General features: G+C 30.9%; 1 long non-coding RNA gene across 1 annotated transcript; it reads left to right on the top strand.

The window, feature by feature from the left end:
- Positions 1-1,623: 1,623 nt before the first annotated feature.
- LOC143058792 (uncharacterized) lies at positions 1,624-13,490 on the top strand. The gene is made up of 7 exons (XR_012973230.1): positions 1,624-1,723; positions 5,794-5,965; positions 7,049-7,270; positions 8,272-8,390; positions 9,230-11,326; positions 12,548-12,662; positions 13,408-13,490. It is a non-coding gene; the product is annotated as an uncharacterized LOC143058792 (long non-coding RNA).
- The last annotated feature ends 340 nt before the right edge of the window (positions 13,491-13,830 follow it).

Consider the following 13,830-nt stretch of genomic DNA (forward strand, 5'->3'; position numbering starts at 1 on the left):
GAAATTGTACGCGTCCTTGTTTAATGGGTTACATGACACTGAAACGGCAAAATGAACAAAATTAACTAATTTTAGCCTCAAACTTTGCAGCTATCATGATGTATACATGCATCTTATTGTTATTTATCAACCAAGGTTCGCCTTCCTCCAACACCCCTTTCCCCCGCCCTTTTTTCTTGGTTTCTTTCTTTTTGGAGGAATCCCATTTTTCCTTGAAGTTCAGTCCTGTACATTTTATCTTAAAAAAAAGCAATCCTTCTTATAAACAAACGTCTAAAATAGAAATTCATCCCGGCAAAAATCTGCTCCAACTCATGTGTTTTCTGAAATTAATGGAAGAACGATTTGTTAAAATTCTAAAATAACAGCAGTATCTTTGTGTGATTGCTTTGAACGACTAAAGTTAACCTGTAAAATATACAAAATGAATCAAGAAAAAAAGTTCCCGTTAGTAGCGATGCGCTTGATTGAGACATAATATTCAATGACGTAAAAAAATTGCTCCTAAATTCGTAAATATAGCTGAATTCCTACAATCAAATTTCTAAACATGCAGTAAAACATAAGTGTGTGCTCCCGTTAACATGTGCGTAAGATGCATGCATGATCCGTCATCAATGACCGGTAAATAATAAAACCAATAGTGATCGGTTTTCTCCGATTAATACACGTGTGCTCTGTTCAACGGTCTCATCTGATAAGATATTAATATTCTCCAGACATATATATTTGAACGTCACGTAACTTTATAACACCCTCGTGCGCGCGGACCTAAAATTATAATAAAACATTCCATATCCAAATATAGAATGTGAAGCTTCCCAGAAAAAAATGTAAATAAGTTTTTACAGACAAGTTCGAACAAAATGCCAACACAGCATGTAAAAGAAACCACGAAGTACGAGTTCCAATTTAAAATAGAGTAAATTTAAAATAAAAGAAGATGTACTGACTTTTATTCTTTAGGTTATCCTAAGGCTGTCTGTTTGAGAGTGCAATATGTATAAGTCCGCAGCCACGTCGTTGGTCAGAATATCGACTTTTAGTCCTATGCCTCGCTAAGAGGGAGAGTGCCATGCAGACACTCTTTGAATGAATGAATAAATCAATCAATCAATCAATCAATCAATAAATCAAGTAATCAATAAATCTGTTTGATACGGGGTCCAAGATCGCATTAGATTTTTTTTCGCTTGTTCAAAGAGACCCTATCCCATCGGTTTATTTAGTATATTAGCCAACCAACCAACCAAAAACCAATCAATCAATGGGTTTAATTAGTATACCAGCCAACCAACCAACCAATCAAGCAATCAATCAAAAAATAAATTATTCATTGTTTTGGAGGGGAAAGACCATCCAACAATTATTTTATAAACAATTTATTTATATTTTCATCTATTTACTGTAACATTTATATGGTAAAAAAATCCAATAGCTATACTGACATAATTTCATGTTTATGATACTTATGATACCTATCCTGAAATTCTCCAGTCATAATTTGTTTTACAGTTTATATACTTTTAACCAGGCATTTTGCGGTTGTGTTTTACAAAGCCATGCAAGTCAGTTGTAGTGTTTTTAGATTGGTTATTATTAATATTTGTATAATTTTATTTTTTAAGCATTTGATGTAGTTAACCAAGCAACACGAATATGAAATTATTTCAAGGCATGCTGTGTATGTCATATTTAATTATGATTTTTGATGGCGTTTGTGGTAAGTATACAATTATCTTATTTTTATTTAAATTACAATCTAACAAGCCAATTATTTGTGTTTTATCCATATCAATTATTACAAATCATATCCTAATATATTACCATGATTACCTTTCTCCGGAAAAGTTGCAGCACAAATAACAAATGAGTGTCTGGCACATGTCCTTAGCATCAAACATTTGTGCAAAGCGCTATATTATGAAAAAAAGACACATACAAAGAAGACACAGTATTATACAATAACCGCATATTTTCACTTCACCATATTTTTTTTAAATTTCTTTAGGTCTTATTGAATAGTCACCGATGTGTTGATACAGTTTTTTTTTTTTTAGATACAACGAAGTTGCTTTGTCAATTGTAAAAAAAAACGTATCAACTAGGCCACACCAATTTAATTTCTTGTTCTACGGATTTTTGGACTCCAAAATTTGGGGCGAGCGAGCGATTTGAAAATTTTAATAAAAAAATATTTAATTTGCAAATTTTTGAGGCGAAGCTTGAAAAGTAAAGGCGAGCGATTATATTTTTTTTTTGTAAACATAAAACAATATGTTTTGACAATATTAAAACTTGATTTATCACTTGTACTTTGACATTTCTTTAATGATCTTTAATTTCTGAAGTATTTTTTCCCTGTTCACCAAGAAATAATTAAATCTGGTCTATGTATGTGTGACTGACAATGAGACAATTCTCCATCCAAATCATAATCAGTTTGGGGGCAACCCCTAATGTTATAAATATCCCTTTTACATGTTTTATGAGGGATCAATATAAGTTATAATATATTTGTTTGTACAAAAGGGCTCATATTTTCTCATAGAACTATATATCTATCTGGTATTAAATGGTCAAAACATGTCCAAGAATTTAGTAATATTCCTGGACTTTAACCATGTTAACACATTTACTTTAACAGTTTGATATTATTTAAAGTAAGTGGACCCCTCTTTTAGAAAAAAAATGTTTAAAATATGATGTAACTCTCCTCTTTTTGAGTACAAAATTCTAAGTATTCAAAGGTTTTGTATAGAAGAACTATACAAATCCTTGGTATTTCTATTTTCTTTTCTACATCAGTAAAATGACCCCTTGTCTGAGGGAGGGTTGTTCTCAATCTGATAATAACAAACACAGATCAAAGTACGGCCTTTTACACAGGGCTTTGATACAGACCAAACAGCAAGCTATGAAGGACCCCAAAATTATTAGCGTACACAATTCGAACAGGAAATCTAATTTATATATCCAAACGGGAAAATACCAATGAACAACATCAACAAACGATAACTGCTGAACGACATGCTCCTTCATCAATCAGGACAGGTGCATAAACATGCAGCGGCTATGTATAGTTTTGTTTCGCCAGCATACAATATAATTGCAGTTGAAGGCAAATCCATCAGAAGTTCTTTGTACTTTATTCTAACAACGAACATTTTTTGAAAGGGAATATAAGTAAGGGGGAAAGAAACCCAATTTTTTTTTCTTCACGGAAATACCCGCTGTTATAACCTTTTATCGGAGCACTCCAGGTTTCATGCTGAAACAAATATTCTCACAGATATTTACACAGTGTGGTGGGGTGCTTTTATGTTTAAAATCGTTATATACAGGTTAGACTGTGATTTAACAAATGTTGATATCTTTTTATAATATTTACAACAAAAAACACGATGCGGGAAATGGACATGATTACAACTCCGGATGCGTGAAGCGGGAATATAAAAAAAAATAAAAAAATTCTGTTTTGAAAAAAATAGGTGAGGGCGGGTCCGTCGAGCAAGGGATCAAATTGGTGGGGCCTTATAATAATTTTTACTGAAAAAAAAAGAAAATAGAAAACTTAAGTGATTTAAAAAGACAAAGCAGACAAAATAAAAAAAAGGACAGTTATTTTTCTTCCTAAAAACATCACGCTTAAACTTAAACTTTGAAAAAATGAAATATGCTTTCCATTGTTTATGTATGTACATTTCTAGAAAATAATGATTTGTGATGGAAGAACAAGTTTTAATTCAAGAATCACAAATCAGAATATATAAAATCCACTTTAGCGCTCTATATATTTTAGTTTGTATATTAAAATTGTAGTGTATAGCGCTCGTGATTAGTAATTCTTTTCATTAGTTTGACAAATGTGCCAGGATCTCATGCTATCAAACAAAGCTACTCGACCATATTAAACCACACTAAAACGTCTGAACTTATACTCAACCAGGCTGAGATAGTCTTTACCCGTTCTGAACCTGTAATTTCTCATACAACTGTCATATTGCTGCAGGACATTTTAAGAAAACAAAATGGTGGGTTAATTTACTCAATGTTTTAACATGTAACTTTTCACAATCTGAACCACACACGACAAAAGTTTGAAACGTACTGGTCCAATCAACCTCTACTTATTCAACCAATAATCTCAATTTTGAATATTTTAATAGCATTTAAATTATTTAAAATTAGGATGCTATGGTCAACATGGCAAAGCTTCAAAAAAGCTTGGGAAACTTCTTAAGATATAAATTATAATACAAAAAAAATTATTACAAATTTATGGATTTTTTTTGTCATCTGAGAAAAGTTTTTTTTAATGAAGTACCTGTTGTAAAAATTTTTCTAGCCAACACCATATAGACTCAAAGAAAAAATGAGAAGAAGATAAAAAAAAAACAGGTTGAATAATGTCAATGCATGATCCAATGTGGTTTAGACTAGACTAAAGTATGATTAAAAAAAGACTCGAAATATAGTAGACGTGGAAGAGTACTTTTCCATCCCCACAACTAAAGACACTTAGTACATATCCTATTATACATGCAGTTACTGACAGTAAGTTCACACCCAATATCAGCAATATAAAAAACTTAGACTAAATTACAAATCAGAACACATCTATCACCCAATGAATTTATTGTTAAGACGTAGTTTACAGTCAGAGAAAACATTACCGCAAAGTCAAGATACATGTATCGACATATTGTAGAGCCATGTATATGATATGCATATGTATAAACAAATAATATTTTGTTTGATTTTAATTTACAGATAACAAAATCAATACTTATCCCAACACAAACAATATGCAAAGATCTAATTATAGTGTTGAATTGGCAACTTCTTGTTTAGAATGAGTGTATTTAAATGATAGATATGTGTACCCGGATCAGTTATAAATTTCCTTTAACATTTCTTCAAAATTGAGATTATCTATCTCGTCAAAATTAGGTTTTAACAGGTATAGACTAATTTCCAAATCAAACATATATATCTATAGAAGAATTTAGTTAAGGTTTGAAGTAATTTGTGATTCCTTAATAATTTAAAAGTAATACATTGATCACCTTCAGTATAGTTCAGACTAAAGTCGAGTTATATCAAGTAAAATTCAAACTGCTTTGACTATTTATGTTCGTGTTGTATATGACCTCTTTATTTGCATATTTTACTTATGATTTTGATTCTTCCAGGAGAATAAGAAACTTATAACATCTATATCTTATAGACTTTCATTATCAATGAACTAGTATAGATTTGTTTAGGGGCCAGCTGAAGGACGCCTCCGGGTGCGGGAATTTCTCGTTACATTGAAGACCTGTTGGTGACCTTCTGCTGCTGCTGTTCATGTTTAGATGAACTAAAATTTTCAGTTGGTGAAGTTAAAAATGAAATGCGCATGGAGAGGAAATTAATTTCTATATCCATAGAAATAACTGCTCAATTTCGAACAAAGTATAATGTAACATTAAACATTTGTATTTCAATCTATACTAGGGCTACCTTTCATTTGAGTGGGCAGATTTTTTTAGTTTAAAATAATGGATTTTGTTTTTGGTCACAGGAAAATAAGTTGTATCCAATGACTGAATAGAACAATTGTACTTGTTACAGTTTCCATCATACTGCATATTACTATCTTTTTCATGCAATTTGTTTCTGTTTTAACAGGGTGTATTTGATCCTCACTTGATCTATTTTTGTCCTCCATACTGTTATGTTAGTATTGAATGTTGAATGTCATTAATTCAAAAACAAAACTAAGTTCTCTAGGTGTCAAATGCATTTCAGGTCTTGAAGAAAAGCTGGTTTTCTCTACAAATGGTTATTTGAAAGAATTAAATTTGGATACAATGGTATCGAGAGTAATTGCAAATCAAACTGGCGCTGTATATTCATTGGTTTACGATTATAAAGACAGATACTTGTACGTTCCAAGATATTCTCACTCGGACATAGTTAGGTATTATAATTATATATGTAAGATAGATATCGTACAACACACATGCATACCATGCATACTGACACAAATTTTATTCATATATCATGTATATAATAATTTTTAATGAGTTGGCTGATTGCTAATAAAAAAAGTTATTCTGTAAACAACACATAAATATCAACTTGGAGAGTTTATTATTATGCAAGGCTAAAATTTCTACAAGTATTGTGTGGTGTTAGATTTGTATAACGTTAAAGATTTTAAGAAATAATGATATCGTTTACAGCGGAAGGACAAACTTAAAATGAGATTATCGATTAAACCGTTACAAACATGACAAACTCTTTCCGTCCGTTTTATGCACGGGTTACCGAGTTGAAACACGTTTTCAGCAGATTTCGGAGAACGAGAAAAGATTGGTTGGGTTGGAGTCAAAATAAAGTCTCTGTGAAGGGTGGCATATCGTTCTGAGGTTTGTAACTTTGTTAAATATGACGTTGACGATAACGTACAGTTCTTTTGCAAAACAGGTACCTTTTCATATCGCACTAACAAGTTTTCGTCTTAAATAAACAATTGATTTGTCTTGGCCGTTAAACAGCCATCACACATTAGAAGGAGTTAACCAAGATATAAAATCGGGTTACACTCACAGTTTGGTTTTTTGAAAATGCCTGATCCAAATCAGGAACAGGAATGATAATGTCTGTTTGTTCTGTTGGTTGATTTATTGGAACGTTTCATTTTGTCATTTTTTATTGACTTTGGAATTTACCTTGGAGGTACGATTTGTTTTAATAAATGACAGCAGCCATTACAATAACAGGATGCAATGTAAGAACCGTATTTTATTTTTCAACAAACATAAAAACGCACTGGGCAGATCTTAAACGGCAGCAGATCGAGAAAATTTCATCTGGCACGATTTGATATTCATGCAAACTATTATTACTATTCTGTCTAGGTAAGCAATGCAACTCATGATATTGTTTTGTACAACAAAATAATAATTGGTACACGATTTGAGATAATACATATACAGTGTATGTCATGATATATTGAATACGAGAATACCAAAAACAATGTATTGTTTTATCTTTTCAGGTTTCAATATCCGAATCATCAAACTGTTATGTTTGAAAGAGTTGTCCAAACATATGTACCACTAGCCATAACATTTGATTCAAGAAATAGGCATCTATACTGGACAGAAGATTCTCCTTATAAAACGATTTATAGATGTGATGCCGATGGATCTTACAAAACGTTAATTTTAAGTGCAAATCCAAATTATCCTTCTGCTCTGACACTTGACTTAATCAATAGGTTGGTTCCTTTGACTCTTGAAAAAACATTTTCTTATTGTATTACAATGATTGCATTACATTAAAGTTATTTGAGTATAATGTGCAAAACTATTTTCCAATTTCGAATATACGTAATGTTGTATACAACATCTACCAATAGTCTAACCAATTATAATGTCATGGTTGTGTTTACGCTCATTATAAGAAAAAGGTAAATATGTTTTAGAATAATAAATTATCATTGGTGTGTTTCAAGTATATCGCAGAATATAAAAATGATTATAATGAATTTTTTGTTTAAACTACTTGCAGGTCGTCTGTTTAAACCAAATAATCATGACGTCTTAAAAGGCTATTATACAGTTTTCGTTGATGCCTTACATCGATTTATAACGCCGAATTCATAATTTCAGTTGGTATTTGTGCGGGGATTTACTGCTTTACTAAAACGTGTAGCTGATTTCTCATTTAAGATGCTTCATTTAAAGAGTCTAAAAATGTTTTGACGGACATGAACTTCCGGATTATATAAAACAAATGTTCCGGAAATTCCAAGTTGGTGCAAACATTTATTTTATACTCTCCTAAAAGATATTTAGATACATGTCTTTAAAAAAAAGCAGCAGATAATCGTCTGCCTCGGATGGAAATGTAACTTATATTATTATTACTTTAGGTTTTTTTTAAATGTTTTACACAAACAAACAAATAAAAGTTAAGAATAAGATAAAAGCAAACATTTGTTTAAGTTTAGTGGCTAAATTAGGTTTCAAAGTTGGGAGTAAAATCAGTTCTCAAAGTCCACCCTAAAATGATGGCTCCAGCATTATGAAGTCAGAGGAAGGCGTGAAAGCAAAAATTGGAAAATAGCCTTCCAAGACGCCATAATTATTTGGACTTATCGTCTGTTATGGAGATGTTCAGACTTTAAGTGAGATCGAAAATGCTTTTTTGTCAAGGAGCTTAATTTGATATGACAATTAATAAAAAAAAAAATTTAGCTTTTTCATGTACTATTAGATGGATATACTTTGGTGAAAATTTGCAGAACGGACAGATACACAGAGTAACATTCGACGGAAAGGATTTAACAGTAATAATTAATTATCCGACACCATATGTGTTCGGTATAGCATTAGGTATGTTTGGAATGCTAATCATTCTAATAAGAGAACAATTATGTATATTGTATAAGAAGATGTGGTATGAGTGCCTATGAGACTACTATCTTTCCATTTCACAATATGAGATTTAGTGTGCATAGGTCAAGGTACAGCCTTCAACACTGAGTCGTGGCTCACAGCAAACAGCAAGCATGAATCTTGTTATATATTATCAAACATCAAATTCAATTAAACGGGACATGTCCCTGACTTACCTTTAAGGATAAGTAAAGGGAACGAATAAATATGCAAACTGTTGTTCATAATTTGTTTTGGTTTTACATTATTGTGAAGCTATTACTTCCTAATCAGGACTGAATATTTTTATCATCCATTTATTCATGAACAATATTTGAAAAACGATTACCTGTTAATTCCATGGACTTTTCTGATCACAGCAAAATTTGTAATTACATGTTTTTTTTTCAATTAATCATTTTTTTATAGAAACATATTACACTATGCTTTTTTCTTCGAGGATATAAGTGTTTTCATGTTGGCGGTCTATACCCAGTTGTGTAAATCTGTATTGTCTAAGTAACCAAGATATTCAATGTACGATGCATATAAATGTTGATTTCTGTGTTATACTATCTGTTGGGGAGAGTTGTATATTTGGAAATCATATTACAGCTTCTTATTTGTATATTTGATTTACAATAATTACTTTTAATTTAACTTCAACAGTTGTCTCCATTTTCTTGTAGTATTATATGATATGTGTATATCATATATTATTTTAATAAATCATATAGATCGATCAAATATTAAGAAAGCTTTTGACTTGCATTGTTTTCTTATGTTTATCATTGCAGACGTACCTAGAGGTAGAATTTATTGGATGGAAAGAGGCACAGATGACTTAAAATCTGCATTATACAATGGATCTTTTATCAGAACAGTATTTAAAACCTATAGCAATTGGGGCATTGTTTTAAATGATGATTTTATCTTCTGTGCAAGCGATTCACAAATCCTTAAAATCAACAAATTTCAAGGACAAAAGGCGACAGTTGTTCACAATGATACACATCAAATCTATGGTGTTGTTTTCGTTAAACAGGAAGGTAAGATTACACGTATAACCATGATAACCAGAACCTGAAATAAAATTTATAAAAGAATATTTGAATAAAAGATTGTATCTTGAAGGCAATTGATCATAATAACCTATACCAACATAACAGATTCTTCATTTTATTCACTGTATTGATAAATGAGCAAAATCTTTGTATTAGTTAACAAAATTATGACATGGGCAAATATTATTAAGTGTTATTTAACATACTAGTATGTAACTGTTGCAGATATTATGATTCATGTTTTGTGCTTTGTTCACGTAATTATCAATGTGTTATAGACAATTTTAACACTTTAAGTAGTATTTATAGAAATTGTAGCTGCTGTGGTAAATTGCTTGACTTTGTTAATGTTGGTGTTAATGATGTTTATTGCAATCATTTGTTAATTGTTCATATTAATTCTTTAGAGCGTAGACTTATGTATATTCATTATTCTGTAATATTTACTTACTAATATCTTAAATAAATCGAGGTATCTAAAGGGGACGATTTTGTTTAAATACATATAGTATTTACGTAACATTGTGCAGTTATAACAGCTTCTAAGCTTAAATATTATATGGCAAATTGCTATTTGTAGCGAGTAATGCATTTCAAAGAATCTCTGTTGTGTGCTTGTTTCTTTTATTGCATACTATGCTCAATATACTAAATAAATCTTTTTCAATGTGTTCATGATTTTCAAGGTATAATATCTGTGCTCTTGGACACATTTTATTGATAAATTTTCAGGTTAATTTTGATATTTCAATTGGAAGCAGACACTATATTGTGCAACGATTTGTTCGAATATATGCTATATGATGTATTCCTTAGACAAATTAAGCATGTTGTATAAATGAATAAGATGGAAATGGGGAATGTGCCAAAGAGACAACAACCCGACCATAGAAAAAAACAACAGCAGATGGTCACCAACAGGTCTTCAGTGTAGCGAGAAATTCCCGCACCCGGAGGCATTGATTACATTGATTCGAACTTATTTGATTATTCAATTTCAACTTCACCACTAGGGATGATGTATGATAAGCAACCGGATGGTTTCATCAAATATATTTTTCAATAATGTTTCTTTTTTTCCTTCTATATTTACAGGAAAATGTGACTGTATAGTAATTTCTACTTTACGCAAATGGCAATTATTTAAAAAAAAAAAAATAAGATAACAACAATTAATCATTGTGTTTAAACACATAACAATTAGTTCCTGATTTAACAAACCGAAAATATATTTACTGATTCTTATGCAATGTTATCTGATATCATATGAAATGTCACAAAACAAGAGTGGAAATATAATTAGAGTACATGACGTGTACACAAAGCAAAAGAACGAAAACATTTAACAAAATCAATACATAGACAACTAAAGGTGATAATCGAACTCAAACAAAAAGGGAAGAATCCCAGGTACTATGAATGGAAAAGACTGTTTGGTCCATATGTTGCAACGTTATACTTGTTTAGGCATTCTTATCTTTTTTTTCGAGCGGAACTGATGAGTCGAAACGCGCGTCTGGCGCAAAACAAATGTTCAATCCTAGTACAATGTATCTTTGATGAGTTTATATGCAACCTCAGTTCTTGATTATTGCAATTTCATAAATCTATTGCGTACGTTGTTCTTTGCTTTCTCTTGACGAAACATTCAAACATGAGTGTATATATATAGAAACATTGCACAAATACTGAATACATTGATAATGTTATATCTTCATTTGTTATGCATCTAATGATTATATGTCTTTTGATTTATATTCTGAATATCATTATCGAATTTATTTGGCGATGACTAAAACTATGAAATGAAGAAGTCAAAACGACTAAACAGTAAGTGTAAATTGTACTAATTATATATCACATATATGTGAAAGAGGCATACAACCTGATCCAACTGCTTTGGGTTTTTTTATAAGTAGCATAACAGTTTGCAACTGACCATCAGCTGCTGTATTTGACCAAGAAACACTAGTATTGTACCTAACGTAACACTCCGTACTCGACTACGTTCCTATAATTCATTAATGTTTTTGTTAATGTATATATTAAAATACATTACCACTGAGGTCACAGATAGCACTATCGTGCTTCTGGGTACCAATTTTGAATTTACATAATCAACTGCACGTCGCAGCGAAATCCTTAAAATTGTTTTAAGGCTTGAAGGCTTGAAAAGTTTTGAAAAAACATCAATAAAACATCAGCCTTGAAACTCAGATACAAGTAACGAAATACAACACGGTATTATTCATAGGTTTTTAAATAATTGATTCTTATAGATAATTCGGGATTTCATACAATAGATTATTATCATGGGATTTGTGTTCATCTTTAAGACCAGAAGGTGTGTATACCAACTGATACAACTTTTTAAATCGACAGATTAAATAGTCAACCTTAAGAATCACTAAGCGACGCAAATGCGTAAAAACAATTTCCACGACATTGGGTATTTAGTGTTACTATAAGGGTATGTGAAAAGTCTTACAACTGTCATATTCCTGACTTGGTACAAGGATTTTCTTATGTAAAAAATGGTGGATTGAACCTGGTGTTATAGCTGATAAACCTCTCACTAGTATGACAGTAATTCCATTATATTGACAAAGATGCGTGAACAAAACAAAACAAAACAAATAGACATAATAGTTAAAAATGTCAAAAAAAGGGGTACAGCATAAACATTGTGTTATAATCTTAATCACTATAAAAAAAACAATTTGAGACAAAGAAGCACAAAAAGGCATATGTCAAATTGAGTAACCTTTTTTATTATACGATTTTATTTATCTACGATAATTCACTCATGAGGGATTGAATGATTTTTAGTACTGGGACCGAATCCTTACCATGCCAGGTAAATGGTTAGGTAATAATCATCACATTTATTTTCCTTTGAAGAGAAATGTTATAGTTTTATTTACTAGTAGTTATTCTTTTATGCTTATAAATCTGCAGCACCTTCAATAACAAATTACCGATGTTTAAATTCTCAAAAATTTAGCAAGTCCCTTTTTATAACTGTGAAAAAAAGTTATTTTATACTTTCAGTCACAGTTTCGAAGAATACTCAAACTACTAAGTGAAAGACTAAATCACGAAAGCAAAATTAGCTGGAGAGATAGATACCATAAATCTGCTTGCTACTACAAATGAACCACATGCGGTAAGATTTATTTCTTCAAAATAACCTTTATATTATGAAACGTTCAAGTGAGAATATTGAATATTTTGGCAGGACTATAACAGCTTGTCTTAAATTTTACGATTAATTGTATTAACAAGGAGATAAGAAAAATATATTAGATTTCTTTTTACTTACTTTTTGGGGGAATTTTGACTTTTTCTATTTGAGCGTTACCAACGTACATGGCGTAACTGATACGTATTTTGTTGTCAATGGCCTAGTGCACAAAATGTGAACCCTTGTGTACATGTAGATGACGTGGTTGATATATTTCTTGAGTTCTCACACTTAATTAAGTAATGTGTATGTTAATACTGTCCTCGACAGGTTGACCAAGTTATCAAGTACCATCTATTACAGCTGAGTCGTGATACTATTACACTATGTTTTTAATAAAACACACATTGAGTTGAACTTAGATTGCTTTACAAAAAAGGTAGCTAGCACAGCACAATGAAATGTCTATCATTAACCGAACATGCACTTACTTTACTATCAAATTTTCCATATTATATATAAGAGTATGAAGATTTGACATGGTAGCAAAGGCAATAACTCTCCATTTAAAACAAAATTAGGTAAAATATCAGCCTTCAAAAACTCTGACATCATTTTATAATAAAAAGCTATATTGCATGAAGTTTTAATTTGATTGGTATGGAACTACATATTCTAATGATAGTCAGTTTCTGTCATTAATTAAATGTTTTGTATTTCTTTTCAGAAATAGGGAACAGGGTCAACCAGAGGATAATAGAACAAACTATTTAAAAAATAATTAAATTCTAATAAATAAAATTTTTCAAACACTTCTGCTTCGTTATATCAATGATTATATTATGTATATATTATTGATATGCCTTGTCCTGTTGACCTGTATATATTTGACGACTGTGTTAGATCATCGTTGGTAGTCAAGGTCGTGAAACACCCCTTAATAGTAAAATTACATATGACATTATTTTCTGAAGTCTTTTTGATATTTGTTATTCTCCTTTTATGAATGAGATGACATGAACATTGGTGATGTATTGAAGGGTTGAATGTACGTGACGACACATCAATTTGCTGAGGAAATATTTGTGAATATATAGCAGTATTAATGATGTAAAGATTTAACAAATGAGTAAAGAGGCTACAGACACCA

The sequence above is a fragment of the Mytilus galloprovincialis genome, chromosome 14 (genome assembly GCF_965363235.1).
Source record: "Mytilus galloprovincialis chromosome 14, xbMytGall1.hap1.1, whole genome shotgun sequence".
Taxonomy (NCBI): domain Eukaryota; kingdom Metazoa; phylum Mollusca; class Bivalvia; order Mytilida; family Mytilidae; genus Mytilus; species Mytilus galloprovincialis.